Source organism: Acomys russatus, chromosome 3 (genome assembly GCF_903995435.1).
Source record: "Acomys russatus chromosome 3, mAcoRus1.1, whole genome shotgun sequence".
Classification (NCBI taxonomy): domain Eukaryota; kingdom Metazoa; phylum Chordata; class Mammalia; order Rodentia; family Muridae; genus Acomys; species Acomys russatus.
This window is the reverse complement of record NC_067139.1, coordinates 15,841,188-15,859,160: the sequence shown is the minus strand read 5'-3', so window position 1 is coordinate 15,859,160 and position 17,973 is coordinate 15,841,188.

The following is a 17,973-nucleotide window of genomic DNA, read 5'->3' as shown; positions in this document are numbered from 1 at the left end:
TGCACTTGTTTTCAATTTGTCTGAAAACAAGACAAAAAGTTCCACACACAGGTGTAGGAAGCCTCACTGAGTAAAATAAACTACTCCTGCTCGGGCTGTGTACAGTCTCACCTCTTGGATCTTGGATGGCCTGCTAAGGTCACTGCCAGGTTTTCAAAGTCGACCCATTGCCAGTGGGTAATTTAATCACACCATTACCATGTAAGATAGCATGAATTCTGTAACAACTGAAACACACACAGCCAGTAAGGGCTGTTCCTCTCACACTGGCCCTACAGCACTGAGCCTTCTAGACACAACATGCGTAGCGCCTGCGTGACATGAACACATGAAGTTCAGTACTTAGAAACTGGGCCTGAAAGTGATTCCTTTCAGATTTGGGGTTCAAAAATCAATGTAAGCACTTGGCAGACTGAGTCCGGGGAAACATGAGCTCACGGCCAGCCTGGGCAACACAGGGAGCCCTTCTCAAGAAGCAAATTAAATAAACAAAAATGTCAACAATTAAGATAAGAAAACTTTTGTCTACAAAATGTGTAATTTCAATTTGTCTTACTTCACAAATTTATCAGAAAGTTAACTAGGCCCACCCATGATTAACCCTTTGGATTCTCAGTAGAGGGCCCTGGAAGGAGACCACCTCATACTCTTCCATATGGTGAATGTGACTTGCAGTGGTTCTGGATTGTTTAAGCCCTTCCCTGGCTTCCTCCAGTTCCTTACTTAAATGTCTCATAAAAGCTGAAATTTTCCCAAAAGCCTGTGCTTTTTTTTTTTTGTCAATGCGACACATACCTGTGAAAATGTCTCCTAATATTGGTCTGTAGGCAAATCTATGGGTTAGTTTCTTTTTAAAATTTGTTTATTCACTTTACATCCTGATCGTAGTCCCCTCCTTCCTCTCCTCCTGGTCCAACCTCCATTCCTGTTTTTCCCTCCCTCCATCCCCTATTCCTCAGGAAAGTGGAGCCAGTCCCCCAAGGCCCAGTTAGTTTCTTGATTAATGATTGAAATTGGAGGACCTTGTCCACTGTGTGTAGTACCACCCCTGGGCTGGTGGTTCTGGGTGCTGTAGGAAAAAGGGGTGATCAAGCTATGAGGAAGAAACCAGTAAGCAACCAACCTCCCTACCTCCCCACCTCCCCACTTCCCCACCTCACTCCTCCCCCCTCCCCACCTCTCCACCTCTCCACCTCCCCACCCCACCCCCATGCACATTGGCTCCTCACTCCAGGTTGCCTCACTGTTTGAGTTCCTGCCCTGACTTCCCTCAGTGATGGACTGTGAAATGGAGCTGCAAACGGAAATACACCCTTTCCTTCCCAGGTTGCTTTTGGTCACGGCATTTTATCACAGCAACGGAAACCTTAACTAAGACAAGCCCAGAGGGCAAAATATCCCAGTCTAATCTTCAATCAAAACCATATCTTGAAAGTTTAGTCTCCGTTGAAGCTGAAAGTAGAGCTGCTGGCGAGAGCAGCCCACTGAGGTATGTATAACAGAGCCACTGGCTTGAGTCTCAGTTTTCTTCCCTTCCCTTCCCTTCCCTCACATCAAAGCCTCTTCCCATGGTGCTGAGCAGGCTGTGGCTCTGGCTGGTTTAATGCTGCTTTCTCTCTTCCCTAACTCTGGCTTCTACATCTCATGCCTACTGCACTTTACATGACCACTACTCGTTATTGCATCTCAAGGCATAGCAAGGCCTGCCTAGACCTTGCCTGCTGAGCACCCCAATTTTCAGACTTTCCCAAGCACAGGCTTTCTTTCTGCCTCCTCCTTGGCTAACTTTCACCATCTCCAAGAATCAACCTGGGGCTCAGAGATGACTCAGTGGTTAAGAGCACTTGTTCTTGTCAAGGACTCCGGTTCGGCTCTCAGCACCCACACAGAGGCTGGTATCTGCCTGTAATTCCATCTCCACTCAATCTATCTGATGCTTCATTCTCCACAGCCACTGCATGTACATGCTACATAAACATGCACGAAGGCAAATCACGCAAACCAAAATGGTTAAAAGAACTACTTCCTCTTTCTTCACGAATGTTTTCCTGCTCTGCCTCTCGTGGGGCCAGTTGTCCTCACCAGCTCCTAAGAGGTGTTCCTCAATGCACACTCCTGTGTGTAACATCCTTGGCTAATACACACACAAGCCCAATTACAATTTTGAGAAGTTACTTATGCCTTTAAAGACCCATAATAATCATCACAACTGTGACCTCAGGAGAGACAGGGATGTGGAAGTCTCAAATGAGGTCAGCTTCCAGGGGTGCATGTAACCAAGAGACTTCAGGATGTGGCCAGCCATGTCTTCTATAGACAATTCAGGATGCTGTCTCTTTGGGGTACTCCGCAGACAGAGTTCCTTCCTGGTCACCCAATTTGGCAGCACCAGGGTACACAAAACAGCAGCTTGAAGCATTTGATCTGCTTCCAGAACTTTTATGCTAAAGAATTAGCTTTTCTATCAACACAAAGGAATAACACAGTAGTAAGAGAGCCTTGATATCTATTGGGTCCTCGTTCCAAAATCTAACAGGGTTTTAGGGTGGGCACTAAGGCATAGACTTGAGTGTACTGCACAAGCAGGAGGGGCTAAGGAGAGGGCCTGTAGCCCCGCCCTCCCATGTGCTGGCCATGACGTCACTCATGGCTCAGGAGACACCCTGCCTGAGAATTTCAAATGCCAGCCTCTACCTACTCACCTGTCATCATGGAAGCCAGTATTTTTAATTTGTACTGAGAATCGTGTTCTTCTGAGAGTATGCGTGACAAAGAATGGCTTCAAGACAAGACTGTCAAACAATAGTATCTTTGGCCTTCACCTGTGATTTGTCGTCCAGACAGTAGAAGTTAAAGAATAGAGGGCAAAATAAACTGCTGAGGTTAGCTCAACAGCAGCCTGTTTGTCTGGCTTATCTAGCATGGTCAAGATAGACTGGTGTTTGAGTCTCTCGGGATCACATGGAAGAGATGAAGGGAAAAGGGAGGGAAGTAAAGAGGGAGGGAGGGAGGACAAAGGAATGAAGGAGGGATAGGGAAAAGGGCGAAGGGAATAAGGAGAAAGAGGAAAGAGGGAACTAATGTTAAAGCTGCTGTTTTAGATCAAGGAATGGGGCTGCTTCTGTGGGTCCATGGAATAAGGAAAGCTAAGGATCTATGAAGGATATCTATGTTTATATAGCTCCGCCTCTGGCAGAGACCATGGCTTATTCACTACCTAGAGGTATTTGGGGTGGGGTGGGGGAGTCAGCAGTTTTGCTCTTCGATGAACACTCATGCATTTATTCATGATAAATTCTTACTGAATAGGTCTATTGCTTGGCACAATGCTATTGCAACCAGCAATGCAGACTCTGCCTTCATTTAGAGTTGAGCTGTGTGATGAGGGCTGTTGTGGGAGATGGCATTAAAGGAGCCCACAGGCATTGACAGGCTGTTGGAAGGGCTGTAATTCATTCAGAGCTATGGACCCAGAGTCAGACAACACCCCCAGCCCCTCATCTCTCTGAAGCTACTATGTGGTCTCCTGACTGTGTGGCTTCCTAAAAGCTTCATTGTTGGAAGTTTCTAGAGTCTGGATTAGGAAAAGCACAGATCGAGCAGACCCTTGGGTTTACAGTGTCCAGAAGGAAATGCAAGAAGCCAGACAAGTACCAGAGGGGTGATGCTGATGGTGGGAGAGCATCATAGCGTTGAGCATCAGGACCAATGTTCTGGCTTTGGCAACTACATCCCAGTTGTGAGGCTTCAGGTGACTCAGTTAATTTTCCCAAACCGTATCTGGTAGCTATGGGTCCTTGCTCAGGTAACTCGATGGTTCCTCTGGTCCTGGCGAGGAACCTCAGTAGAGATCAGAACTCAGACCACTGTTCTCATGACGCTGTGTAGTAACAGAGAAAACAGTGACATCAGAATAATCTGGAAGAATGGGAAAACAACCACACAACTTGGTGTGCAGAAATCAACCCCGTGTTTTTCCAGCACATTTATCAGTTTAAAAAAAAAGAAGGAAAGAAAGAAAAAGAAAGAAAGAAAGAAAGAAAGAAAGAAAGAAAGAAAGAAATCTTTCTTAATTAGAGTAGATATTTGAATCACAATACACTTTCTGAGGCCTGAGTGAACAGAAGGGTCCAGGCACAGAAAGGAGTTTACACAGTTCCTGGCTCACGCAAACATTTCATTAGCTGTTACATGCTCTTATTGAAGAACGAGCCATTGAACTAAGACTCAGCTAAGACTATTTTTTTCCATAATAAAATTTTGTACTTAGTCCTAGAATGGCCTGCACTTGGGTTCTTCTTGGAAGCCCCAACTTGATCCTTGCCTGCCTGTGTGATCTGACTTTAGCTGCCGTCAAATTGAGTTATAATTCTTTAGTTCACATGTTTCCTCTTACCTCTGCTTCAACCCAGAGGACACTTGTTCATATTTCTATTCCTGGTGTATACTACACGTTTCAATAAAGTATTTAGGAAATGCTTTATGAATTAAAAAAAATATCCGGGAGGGGAAGTGACGAATCAGAGTTTCATGCAAATTAATGAATTACAGTGATGAGGTAGCTTACGACATGGAGGTGGCATTTCTGTGGTACTTAACACATTAAAAGTGACGGTCTTAAAATCACCCCTGTTCTGGAAAGGCAGCGCTCCCCCCACCCCCAAGAGAATACAGCTTGCTTCTTCCCTTTAGGTCCCCAGTGAGGTTATGTGGTACCAGAGATAATTATGTCAGAGCAGTCTGGAAGAATGCGGGGGGGGGGGGAACAGTTTGGCATGCAGAAACTACTCTGGTGTTTTCCTCCCAACACATTCATCAGGAAAAACCTCTTCCCCTTAGAGGGCCAGAATAAGGTGACGAAACCAGTCTTAAGTCACTCAGGTAGCTAGATTGTCCCTTTGTTCCAGGGGAGAAGCTGGAGTAGGGAGGGCCGCAAGCAGAGCTCAAGCCACTGCTGTCCTCTTGTGGCCTGCTGAATGCTGTGCTCTGGGCCTCCAAATGCATTTAAGAAACAAGATGCTGCCAGCCCTTCCTGGAGCTCTGAGCTCTGCAGCAGAAATTGGGCTTCCTTCTCCCAAGGGCTGAGAGTGAAGAAAACCGCGAACAGGAAAATACCTAGCAGGCATGTCTTGCCCAGACTGGGCCTGCGCGGATGGAAACAGCCATGCCTGAGAAGAAGGGAGGCTGTTTTTGAGTGGAATTTCCCCACCTCTTAGTGCTGCTAGAACAGCAGCACTCCTTCACAGGAGGGAGTAAAGGGCATTGTTGAGCAGTGGGCAGCCTGGAGCAAACAGTGTGTCCCATCCCAACATCACATGAAACAGAAGCAAGCAGCTGAGCAAGCCTACATCCAAACCTCACTTTTCAAAACCGAGAACTACAGAGCAGCCAATAGTCTGCCTTGTATGATCACGAGTCCGTATTCTGAGTTTAATCAAAACGAACTCATTTCGTCATTTACTAACAAATAGCACCAAGGACCAATAATGTGCAGATCTCTTCGGGGTTCGTTATTTAGGTCCCCCCCTGTCCTTTTGAAGCTTACAATTTGTGGCTATAGATACCAGAATTGGAACCCATATTCAATATGAAATTCATTCATGTGTCACAGCATGGGGTGGTTTATATGACATTTTAAGGTGCCTGTGTTCAGCTATCACCCATGACTTGAGGTCAGGTACGGAATTTTCCATTTGTGGCATCTTCGTGATGTTTGGTTCTGATTTCAGAAACTTGGGCTGGTGAGTTTTCTTGTAAGGAGTGCTGAGCACAGAGCATTTGAAGTGTCTGTGTTTTCTAATCCAGGGCAGGAGCTTACTCGCCACATGCTGGGTCTGACAGCAAAGTCCTTTGTGGCACAGGGAGCTCCTTGTGCCAGGCTTCAAGTTTCTGTCTGACTGGAAAGCAGCTCATGAAGGACAGACCCAACAAATACACTGTTGGGTTCTCCCCATCACAAAAACCCCGTTTCAAGACTCCCCAATAATATGTGAACAATAGAACAGCAGCAGAAAGACACGAGAAGGTTTTAAAAGAAATATGCTAAAGGGTCATGGTCAGTTACAGCTGGCACTGTCCAGGAGCCTGTACCCTGTACCCCACCCCCTGGGCAGCACAGGGAGCACAGGTGTCCCCTCTCTACCTGCCTGCTGCCCACCAGGGAGACACCCCATGAACCTAAAGTTAGAGGACAATCCGTTTGAAAGGCACCATTCAAAGGCGGCCCCCATGTGATGTCCTGAAGGAAGTCACTGGGTACAGAAAAGGTGACTCACGGGCAGATCTGAGAGGCCTATGGGTTATTTTGTCTACACTGAGGGAAGGGTTACAATACGCTGATGTCATTGTGACGGGCATAGTCTGTTTCCCTCTGAAAGAATTCATTTCTAGCAGCAGGGGGTATGTGTTAGATCTTTGTTTACCTTGCAGTGGAATTCCCAGCCAGCCGTGCCCGTGGAGTTTTGAATTGCCAACTTTTGTGAAATAATCCAGAGGGGTAAAGAATTCTGTTTTCCTTCCTGATACAAGAAGACTTTCTTTATTAATTCATAGGAGGAAAAATAATTTTATTTTTATGAATATTTTTTTCTGCATACTTTTTTTTCTTTCATGGTTTAATCTTTTTGATGGCTAAAAAGATACCAGATACTAAAGTGTATGTGTCAAGCAAGCCCCGGGGTGCGTTCATGCTCTTTAAATATCTTTTATTCACGTGGATAATGGTTGACCATCCCTGTTCACTAGACTTGGAATAACAGGTGAGACACACTGGCGACCATGACTGTGGTGTGCATTCAAAGAAGTTTGCTGATGGGGCCCTGTCTCCTGGAAGTGAGTGGCAGCTCTACATGCTCTGATCTCCTGAACCAAGTAAACGGCGAAAGCTAATTGAGCTCTGGTTCTGTAGTGCAATGCACTGTGATACCACACAGCACAACTCCTGCCACCATGCCTTCCTCACATGGATGGAGCGTACCCTCCAAACATGAATCAAAATGAATAAATTTCCCCATTTACTGTTAGACTTTTCATTATGACAGTGGGAAAGTAATAGCTGAACTGGCTACGCAACACCCTCTCTGAATACTTTCAAATGAACCTGAAAGAGAGGAAGGCTTGAGTGCATTGCTAATAGAAGTAGCAGGTCTCGTTTTTTAAGGCAAGGACAACATTAAAATGGCAGACAATTTGTTCTAGTTAAAGTGTTCCTGTTTATCCAAGCTGTAAAGTATCTATGCAGCAATCAATGAAATTTTAAAAATTAAGTACAGTGATGTGCATATACCAGATGGAAAAGACTAAAAATAATGCTATGGTTTTTGATGGTGGATTTTCTGATCTTTTTGTTTCTGGATAAATAGGAGTTGATTCTAACAATGGGTGACTCATATAGCTAATATTGAAATGTTCTTGAATATACAACATAGTTCAAATACATTTAATATAGATAGGATTAAATGTAATCACAGTAATGTTGTGATAACAAAGGAATTAGGAATAAAAATCAAGTCAGGCATGGTGCCACTCTCCTGTGATTCCTGCACGTAGGCAGCTGGAAAGAGGGCGTCAGGAAGTTCCAGGGCATCCAGACTATTGTGAGAGCTGTCTCGAAACCAAGCAAATACACAAAAATAAAACAGAAGTGTTTTAAGTCTTAATGGAAAGCATTCTTTCTCTATCTGTCTTAATGAGACGAGCCCGTTTCTCCCACAGTAGTGCTGTATTCGTTATTACTAACCAGGAATTTTTGGAATTAACTCTGCGTTTCAGCTTTCTTGTTGAGAAGCAATAAATTGGCCTGGCAACAATTGCAAATCACTTATTATGCATTGTTCTTGTCCTTACCAGGCCCTCAGTTTCCTTTCTCAGTCTCGCTTGCAGTACGCCGCGAGCATCCGCGCTATTCTGGACAAGGAGCTATAAGCAGAGAACCTCTTGAAAAGTGGACAGATTTGGCTAGATTGCCCCCTTTGCCTTCAGTCTCGTCCTTCCTTTGAACAGACATGGATGTGATGGAATGTTGGACCCATCTCGTGACCATGACGAAAGAACGTGTGCCCTGCAGATGGAGAGTGGGTGCTAGGGTGTCACACCCTTGACCCATGGTACATGCGTGTAGGTCAGAAGAGAAGTTGTAGTGCTTGGTTTATTCCTCTACTATGTGGGTTCTAGGGACCGAACTCAAGTTGTTAAGCTTAGCTGGTGGCAAGTGCCCTTACCAGTTGAGCCATGGCAGCGCCTACATCCCACATAGGAAGAAAAAGAGGAAGGAAAGAAGGGAGGAGGGAGAGGGAAAGAGGACGAAGGATAAACTGAAGGCTTATGGACTTAAACATATACATCTTCACAAGCGCGTGCACACACACACACACACACACAGAGAGAGATGAGCATACCACACACCCAGAGCTTTTGACACACACAAATACTTCAGAGGTTTTACTGTACTTACTCATCAATATCTGGAGGACGTTTTATGGAACGAAGGGCTTTGTTACATCTTTTTATAGAGCATTAAAGATTTCTTTAAAATGTTGCTTCAGCGCTGTATATACTGGGCAAGAAATACTTAATGTTTCTGAATTTGTTTCGGCCTCAATTTAAGACTGCCCCCATTAGATAAAGTGTCTTAAAAGCCGCACACCAGTATGTTTTGACTTAAAATTAAAAGAACTCTGCAATTCTTTTGATTTTGTTAATATTCCAAAAATAAATATTTGACTCATAAAGGTTAGGGGATTCATTCCTGTTTACAGCCGTGCACATGTCTTGTGCTGGTGCCAGTTCTGTCAGCCACGCAGCTGTCCCTCCAGCGGGCTCCGGCCAACCAGCTGTGTGCCCCAGGTTGTTTGAAGACTGTTAAAAAGAGGGGGGTTGGACTTTCATGTGGACAGGTGTCCCAACATAAAGCAAAGTTGCCTTCTAAGGAAAGTAATAAGAGAGATCCCGTGCTGAACTCCATAAAATAGTTGAAATTGAAAGCAGGTAATGAAACAAAAAGGGGCGCCTACAACTTGAACAATAGGCTACTTCTTCGCCAAGTTGCCTTTTGCCTTTTATGAGCAGGTACCTGATGTGGCTAGGCTCCGCCCAGGGCATCCTCCGCTAGCAGTGCTGGTTCTCCACCTCCCAGGAGGTTCAGCTTTCTCCCTGAGGCAGGGCTCCTGTGGAGCGGTATCTGGCTGCCTTTCCTCTCTGTTGCTGGGCTTTCTCCAGCTGCACGACTAAGTTACAGAGAAAGCCTTTCTCCTGCTTCGTGCAGTGCTCCAGCCTGCGCTGGCAGGGTCAGCAGTCTGGCTAGACTGAGCTGTGCGGTAGGAACGTGCTGAGGCCATTCCGTTAGGAGGGTACACAGGTGCTGCCTGGAATTCTGTCCCACAAATCATGAGCCACCTGCCCTGCAGAACTCGAAAAGAAATCGAACATAGATATGTAGAAACTTGGCTAACACTCTCTTGACCTTTGGTTTCAAAACAGTGGCAAATTTGCTGAAAAGATACAAAGAGCTTCCTTCGGAATATTTCTCATCCAGAGTCCAGATTTGCTAATATCTTATCACAGAATGCAAATATTCTTAGTGTGTCAGTGGCGGTGTGTGGTGTTTGTGTGTGTGTGTGTGTGTGTGTGTGTGTGTGTGTGTGTGTGTAGTACGTGTGGTGTTTGTATGGTATATGTGTATCTATGAAGAGTATATGCTGCATGGTGTGTATGGTGTATGTGACATATATGGTATGCGTGACGTATGTGGTGTGGTGTGTGTGTATTTGTCATATATGTGGTATGTGTGGTGTGTTTATGGTGTGTGTGGTATGCAGTGTGTGGTGTGTATGATAGGGTTGTGAGAGATATATATATATATATAGTGTGTGTGTGTGTGTGTGTGTGTGTGTGTGTGATAGAGTTTATGGTATATGTATTGAAATGTTTGTGTGTGTGTGTGTTTGTGTGTGTGTGTGTGTGTGTGATAGAGTTTATGGTATATGTATTGAAATGTTTGTGTGTGTGTGTGTGTGTTTGTGTGTGTGTGTGTGTGTGATAGAGTTTATGGTTTTTCTGTGTGTGTTTTGTTGTGTGTGTGTGTCTTTTGTATATGATTGAAATGTTTGTGTGTGTGTGTGTGTGTTTGTGTGTGTGTGTGTGTGTGTGATAGAGTTTATGGTATATGTATTGAAATGTTCACGTGTGTGGGTGTGGGTGTTAGTTAGGGTTTCTATTAATGAAATGAAACACCATGATCAAAAGTATGTTGGGGAAGAAAGACTTTTTTTGGCTTACATTTCCACATTGTGGCCTCTCATTTAAAGGAAATCAGGACAGGAACTCAAACAGGGAAGGAACCCAGAGGCAGAAGTTGATGCAGAAGCCATGGTGGCAGGGGTGGGGTGGGGTGCTGCTTACTAACTTGCTTTCTAGGAGAACCCAGGACCACCAGCCCAGGAATGGCCCCACCCACAGTGGCCTAGGCCCTCCCCCATCAGTCACAAGTTAAGAAAATGCCCTACAACTGTGTCTTATGGAAGCATTTTCTTAATCGAGGTTCCCTCCCGTTAGATGACATTAGCTTGTGTTGAGTGAAAACATAACTATCCGGCACAGTGAATGTGGCCTATATAGTGTGTTTGGTGCATACAATTAGTGTGCATATCTGTGTAGTATGATTGTGTATGATGTGGGATATACTTTGCATGTGTGGTATATGGTTATGTGTAATATGTATGCAGCTATGTGGTAATGTATATATCGTATGTGATACGTATGCATATTGGGTATAGTATATGTATGTGTGTGGTGTGTGTGTGTATGTGTGTGTGTGTTTGTTTGTGTGTGTGTGTGTTCCCAAACTATCCAATAAAAGTTTGTAGCCCAAACCTTAGGCTCTTTACTTCTCAAATACCATCATTTACTTCCTACAAGCATCAACATCTGTCTACATAGCTAACACACAACCACCAAACCCAGGATATCCGGGCTGATCTTAGTACCACCAAGTCTCCCAGTACACCTACAATGTTCTCCACGCGGTTCAATTCATCATCCAAGGCCACCTGCAATTCCTTGTCCCTAGATCAATGACCTCCATGCAGTTCAATTCAAGACCACAAAGCCAGCTGTAATTTTTCAGCCCCTGGCCGCCTCCTATTTTAAACACTTGTAAGCCTTCCTCTCCTTTCATAAGCTTGACATTGAAAACAACATATTCTTAAAACAAACAAGCAAGCAAACAAAAAATCCTTTGCAATTATTAGTTTATAAGTATCATACAGGAATCAGATGTTCAGTATTCCTCACCAAATTACATAGACAAATGCAAATGGAAAGAATTCAAGTAAAATTTTATAGCGAAATAGCACACAAGCACATGAAGTTATAGGACCTCTATTTTAAACCTACAGAATCAGTAAATATGTCTCTAAACTGCTAAGCAAGTAAACATGACTCTAATAGATGATTTGGATTTTATAAAGAGAAATAAGTTGGCAACTGGTACTAAGATGCAAAGTTTAGCTTCTTGCCTTGTGTCTTATTTATAAAGGGACAAATCACAATACAAGAAAATATATTCTACTTTAATGTTCTATAGTAATTTTAATAAAAGCTTTCCTGACAAACTAAAAGTATTTTTCAAGAGACTTTCTAATTTCCTGAGCAATCCATATTTAAGCAAACAGGCAAAAGCACTGTCCTAGCATTTCCAGGGGCTTCCCTGGCGTTGATGTCAACTAAGTCTTCCACTTGGGGGACACATTCTCGCATTTTCTTTAGTAAGACAACTGAAGAACATGGCTTCCACTACATGGCAACAATTAAAGAAAACACAGTCTTCATGTAGAACATAGACTTTCAAATTGTTTGCTTCTGATAATTTTGTTCTTCGAGTAGAATGGGTTATACTTGCCTTCATAAATGTAAGTGGCCTGTGTGAAATCTCTTAGTCAATTGATCAAGATTTTGGAGTTTTAATTATGTGTGAAAATATCCTCAAACTTTTAGTGCTATACATGGTGCATAGACATACATGTGACCAAACAACCATTTACATTAGATAGATAGATAGATAGATAGATAGATAGATAGATAGATAGATAGATAGATAGACAGACAGGTGATAGGCAAGCTGGCAGGCAGACAGATAGGTGATAGACAGATAGATACATTTTTAAAAGAAAGAAAATATCACCAATAGAGACTACCTAAAGACATATTCGGTGGTATAACTATACAAAAAGAGACACTATACAGAACCTTACATTTCAGTTTTTTCTTTAAAGCAAGTGAGTTGCACACAGTGGGGTTAGGTGCAGTATAGACAGAAAGAAAACTGAGCCAACTTATCTTCTTCATCTTCCTTCTTCTTTTTTTGTTCTTTCAGTCTTGATAAATTGCTCTTCATAAACTTCTAAAAATTTTTTTGTATTTTGAGGTTATAATATCAATACATAATTTCCCTTTTCCCTTCCCTCCCTCCCTCTGAACCCTCCCTTCCGACAGCTTCCCTTTTCGCTGCACCGGATTCTCCTTTAGCCCTGCTCAGCAGCCTTCCTTTTCTGGCGGCTGCTGGTCCTCTGCAGCAGGGTCAGTCCACACCTCTCCCAGCTTCTTTGCAATGCTATCAGTGGGTAAGCCTGGGCATTCTTTGACTTGGGGGCACTGCTCAGAACAGAAGGAGGCTAGCAGAGGCCCATTGAGAGATCTGGGATTCTTTGATGACATTTTATTTTTTGGTTTCCTCTTTGGAATTTATCTGGGTTCCCATTTCTCTTTCGTAGTGAGTCTCATGCACCTTTGCCTATCTTCAAATTCCCCTTTTTCTTTACAGGCAAGGTTTTCCAGCTCTCTGAGAACTTTGCAGAGAACTGAGAAGTTAACTCAGGGTGTTCTTCCAGGCAAGTTTGCATAAGGAAAGATGACAATTTTGCTCTTGGGTTTTTAGGGTCTTCTTTGCTCATCTTCAGCTGTCTTTTCCTTCAGAGTTGTCCCCCAGTCTATCTCTCACTTGCTCTGTCTCTATCTCTGTCTCTATGGAGCAATGGCTGTATCAAAAACATCAAATGTGTACTTGATGCAAATTCTTCCTGTGTTGGTCTTGCTCTACATGTCCTTGTCATTTGTGTACCAGGGGCAGAAATATCTCACAATGACACTGTTTTCAGTGTGCCATGTTTCATGTCCATGGCACCCAATGTTAAATCGTCCTGATGCTAACAAAGGTTAATGTTGTCATTTTGTTTCGATACAAGCTGCAAAGCTTCACCCCTGGTCATTGAATACTATATTCATATTAATTGCCAATTACTGAATATTTGAAATTCAAGGGGCAGACCTTTCTCTTCTTCCATTTACTTGATTATATTGTATAAACTTATGAGCACCTACTGTGCTCAAAAGGTTGCACAGTGTGACCATCACTATTTAGATGGCAGAATGACCCATTTGGCTTCTTATATTTTGAGAAATTCCATAATTTCTGATTCAAATCAAACATCCCAGACTAATGTTGTATTTCTCTATCCATGCCTGGAGTCAGTCATGCCTCCAAAGAACCTAGGTTCCTTTAAGAGAGGTATTGAGGGTGCTAACTGTCAGGGGGGTACTGCTGTTTTCAGGCCCTTCCAGCATATAGCCAGAAACTATATGTATTCATGCAGGTGATTAAGATTTAGGTATAAAATGCCCTCCACAGGCTTATGTGTCTTAACCCTTGGTTCCCAGCTAATAGCATTGTTTAGGAGGGCTATGGACCCTTTGGGGCAAACGTCCCCACCGGTAAAAATAGGTCATGATGGATGGGCCTTCAAGGATATGCCAACAACTAAAATTCAGTCATGAACTCTCTGCTTTCTGGACCACTAAGATTTAGGCAAGCCCTTTGGCTAGGTCCCACCACCAAGAACAGATTTCTCCTCATAGGCTTTCCCCACAGTGTGAGCTGTCAACCGCTGAGCCTCAGAGTCAGGCTAAGAACTTGCTTCCCTTGCTGTCAGGGAACACGTGTGGCTTGTCTTACTTTCGTCTGTCTGTCTGTCTGTCTGTCTGTGTGTCGTCTGTCTGTCTGTCTGCCTTAAAAACCATGAGCTTACAACACTAAGCCCAGTTTAGTCTGACATTAGAGGGTTTATTTTGAACTGTTCCTCTTTCCACTCAAGTAGCTTCCTTCGCCATCACCCTGATGTCTTCGTTGATTGGCTCCATCTTATGTACAGAACCAGTCTCAACTGCAATGGTTAAAGCTAAGCCCACATACCAATGGTCTCTTCCTGGCCCTGTGCTGATGATGGGGTGAGTGAGGGTGAGGAAGGCAAGAAGAATAAAAGTGGTAGAGGGAGGGCAAGGAGGGCAAGAGCTACTTTTGTACAGTGATTTGAAAGAGTGGGTTCATGCCTTGGATCTCATGATAAAATGGTGATGTTTATATGTCATCTGTCCTCACTTATGTCTAGCAACTCATTTTACTGTGTTTTGCAACATTGTTGTCCTGTCATGTTTTTTTTTTAAATAAAGTTCACCATAGGCAGCCTGACAATTGATCCAGCGACAGTTGGCACTTGATGTAAAGGACAGCTGGGAACCGCCATAGGTGCTTACAGCCTCTGCTACATGGAAGAGGTGTGTAGGTTGATTACAAAGTCTGAAGTGCTCACTAGCTATCCCTTAGGAAAGATCTATGGATGCCGGGTTGTTCTCTCTCTGCCCAGCCCCCAACTCCTCTCCCTTCCAGAGGGCAGGCACCTTGCCTGTTGTTCCAGCACTGGTGAGTGCCTGGTACATTGTAGTTTTTTCATTAAATCCTTACTAAAATCCAACCAGGGAAAAGGTTTTGGGCATTTCTAGCTCTAGACATGTTAGATGTCAGCTCCATATCATGGCAGACACAGCCAGCTCTTTCATTTCTGTCAGTGCCTAGTCAGCATCCCTTTCCACACAGTCCATCTCCCTTCCAGGGTTAGGTCAGTCCATTCCTCAGGCTCCCAGTTCCAAGCTCAATTGCTTGTCCTTCTTTAAGGCCAGGATTCTATTTACAAAGCTGTAGCCTAGAATATTAATGCAAGTAGCAAGATTTTTCAAATTCCCTAGGAAAGGACTAAATGTTGTTTCATGGGTGGAGATGCTATCAGAGTTTTAAGGTCCGAATAACTATATGGAACTAAGCAAAGACTCAGGCCTAAAACGATGTGTCCTAGAGCCGTGAAAGGGCCATCTTTTAGTTAGTGGCCTCAGATCACCTCCTAGAAGTGCCTGCCTCTGCTTACATGGAGCACAGCTAGTCTGTTCTTTCAGATGCACTGTGGTTTAATGAAACAGGATGTACGGCTCCCTATTCAGCCTTCACTGTGAAAAGAAAAGACATCATCAGAAAGGGGGATGAAGGACAGGAAAAATGACACCTTTTGGGTGTGCACTATCTACTTGCAAGATACACAGGATGAAATAGTTCCCAATTCTAAATGGTACTGAGTTGTAAGTCATACCACCAATAGATTTTCAGGGAAAATATATAAATGACCCTGAAATAAGAATGTACCTCAGCTAAAGAAAAAATAAAATTGCAGAGATTCGAGTGGGGGAAGCAGGGAGTGATAAACGGTTTTTCAAAAGAAAAAAAAAATACAGTTTCCTCTGTGGATCGCAGCACCGGGTGGATGCCAGAAGCCACCTGTTCATCCCCTGCGCCATCCCCTGCACTGATCTGAGCGCTGGTTGACTCTTCCCCTTGGTCCCCTGTGCATCTACACTGTGAGAAGAAGATAATAGGTCCCGTCCATGCACATTTGTGATCAACCTGATTTTTCATGTGGCTTTTCTACCTTTGGGTGAGAAAGGAAAAGGTGACATGTTTTAGCGTTTAACCAGTTTGAGGACAGTTGTGGGAGGAAGGTTAATGACTCACGTAACAGGTCCAGTGTGTCAGCTGCCTTCAGCTCCTAACTACTCATTAATGCATGTAACACTTACTATATGTAAGTGCTCTCAGCCCCAGATGCTTGGCAAGGCACTCTGTGGACAGCCTAGGTAAGGCTGCCTGATCTCCAAGCAGGAGACAGATCATAGACTTCAGCAGCAGATGGCATTCTCAAATGCAGGAAATATTGGCAGGAAAGGAAACCAGTACAACCCTTGGGCCCTGAGACTCCAATTTAGAAAAACATAAAGTTGAGGTACTGTTGACAAAAAAGGCCATGCTGGAGCTAGTATGATAGTGCAATGGGCAAAGGTGCTTGCCACGGAGTCTGATCACAGACTCAGGCCAATGGCTGGGATCCACACAGTAGAAGATGGGAAGGGACTCCTGCTAGCTGTCTTCTGACCTGTACACATGCACCTGCCATATACACCTCCCTACAAATAAACATATAATTTTTAAAATTCAAAACTGGAGTAAACAAGTTAATCATATGCCGAAAGCCGGAGGTTGCCACTGCCCCGAGGCTGGAGGGACAGCAGTCTGCCAGATCCCAGGATCTGGAGCTTTTCAGGAACTACCCCACAGAAGGACTTACATAAAGGAGGTTGAGCCAATCCTCATGTGGTAGCTGGACACCCTGGCTCTTCCCTGCTCCTGCATAGTGGTCACCTGATGGTCACCTGACAGTCTGGGAGCAAGGTGGCCCAGAAAGGACAGGACCCAGCACACATCAGAGTATTCTGTTGGCAAGTAATGTGAGCAGAAAGCACAGAGACTAGGAAAGGAACCCCCATGCCTGAATCGTAGGACCCAAGATGACTGAGTCTTGGGATACAAAAATGAGGAGGGGATACTGAAAATCATGTGATCCGAGAGGAAATGAAGTAGGCCTAGGCCAGCTCACGTCATTGCATCCTTTGCCAGGACCTACATTAGGGTAAAATAACACCAGATTCCAGCAACACAGCCGCCAAGTGCTTTCTTCAGACAACTTGCCATAAACACCTCTAAACATCTTTGCAGAAAATTTCCAAAACGTGGCCTCCCTAAGAAACATTTGCAGCTAGACTATTCACCCACAACATGCCTGAACCAAGAGAAACACAGCAGTGAGCATCTGTGTCCTCTGCATCCCTGCAGAAAGTGCAACCCTGTCACTTCCACAGTGGGATGGAGAGGTGGCAGGGTAACTGTAGCAGGTAGAGACTGATGTTCAGTAGACTGAGCAAGGTAGAACTCAAGCCTGGCTGGCACACAGCACAGTGCCTTCCATCTGCACCCTCCGCCCTTCCTCCATAACTCCAGCCGAGATCTGAAGCCAGCTCCAGCCCTTTGAAGAGCAGAGAGGGGCATCCCACTGAGTGGACCACCCACCAGTGTGGGCCTCACTTCTCAGAGGAGCCTGTTTACTGCAAGTGCAACACTCTGGGCTGGGCAGACTTTGAGCGATTTTCATTACAGTAACAGGATTTTGATTAAAGCCCTTGCAGTATTCCATACTATTAAAAAAAAAAAAAAGTTCAAGGGTCCACCAAGATGATCACTGCCCTGTGTGTCTGTGAGTTGCTCTTCTCCCTTGGCAGAAGAAACTCCAAATGCTTCACACATTTTTAGTTTTTTTTTTCTAATGTGTATTTTCATACAGTACATTTTATGTTTCCCCTCTCCCAAGTCTTCCCTGATCCTCCTCACTTCCCTACACATCTAACTTTGTTCTCTCTTCTCTCTCTCCTTCTCCTCCATCCCTCCTTCCCTCTCTTTCTCCTGTATGCATGTATGTCTCAAAACAAAATCAAAAAAAAAAAGGAAAAAAGAAAAGAAAATCAAAGCAAACAAGCAAAAGTCTGACAAAAAGAAAAGAAAATTCTAAAAAATGCACAAAAATCTATGGAGTCAGTTTTGCATTGGTCAACTACCCCTGGGCATGGAGCCTGCCCTGGAGTGTGGGTGATATACCCAGTGACACTCCACTGGAGAGAACTGATTTCTCATTTGCCAATGAGTATCAGCTGCAAATAGCTTCTTGCTTAGAAACGTAACCCCATGTCCACTTCCTCCACTCAGAGCTGGCA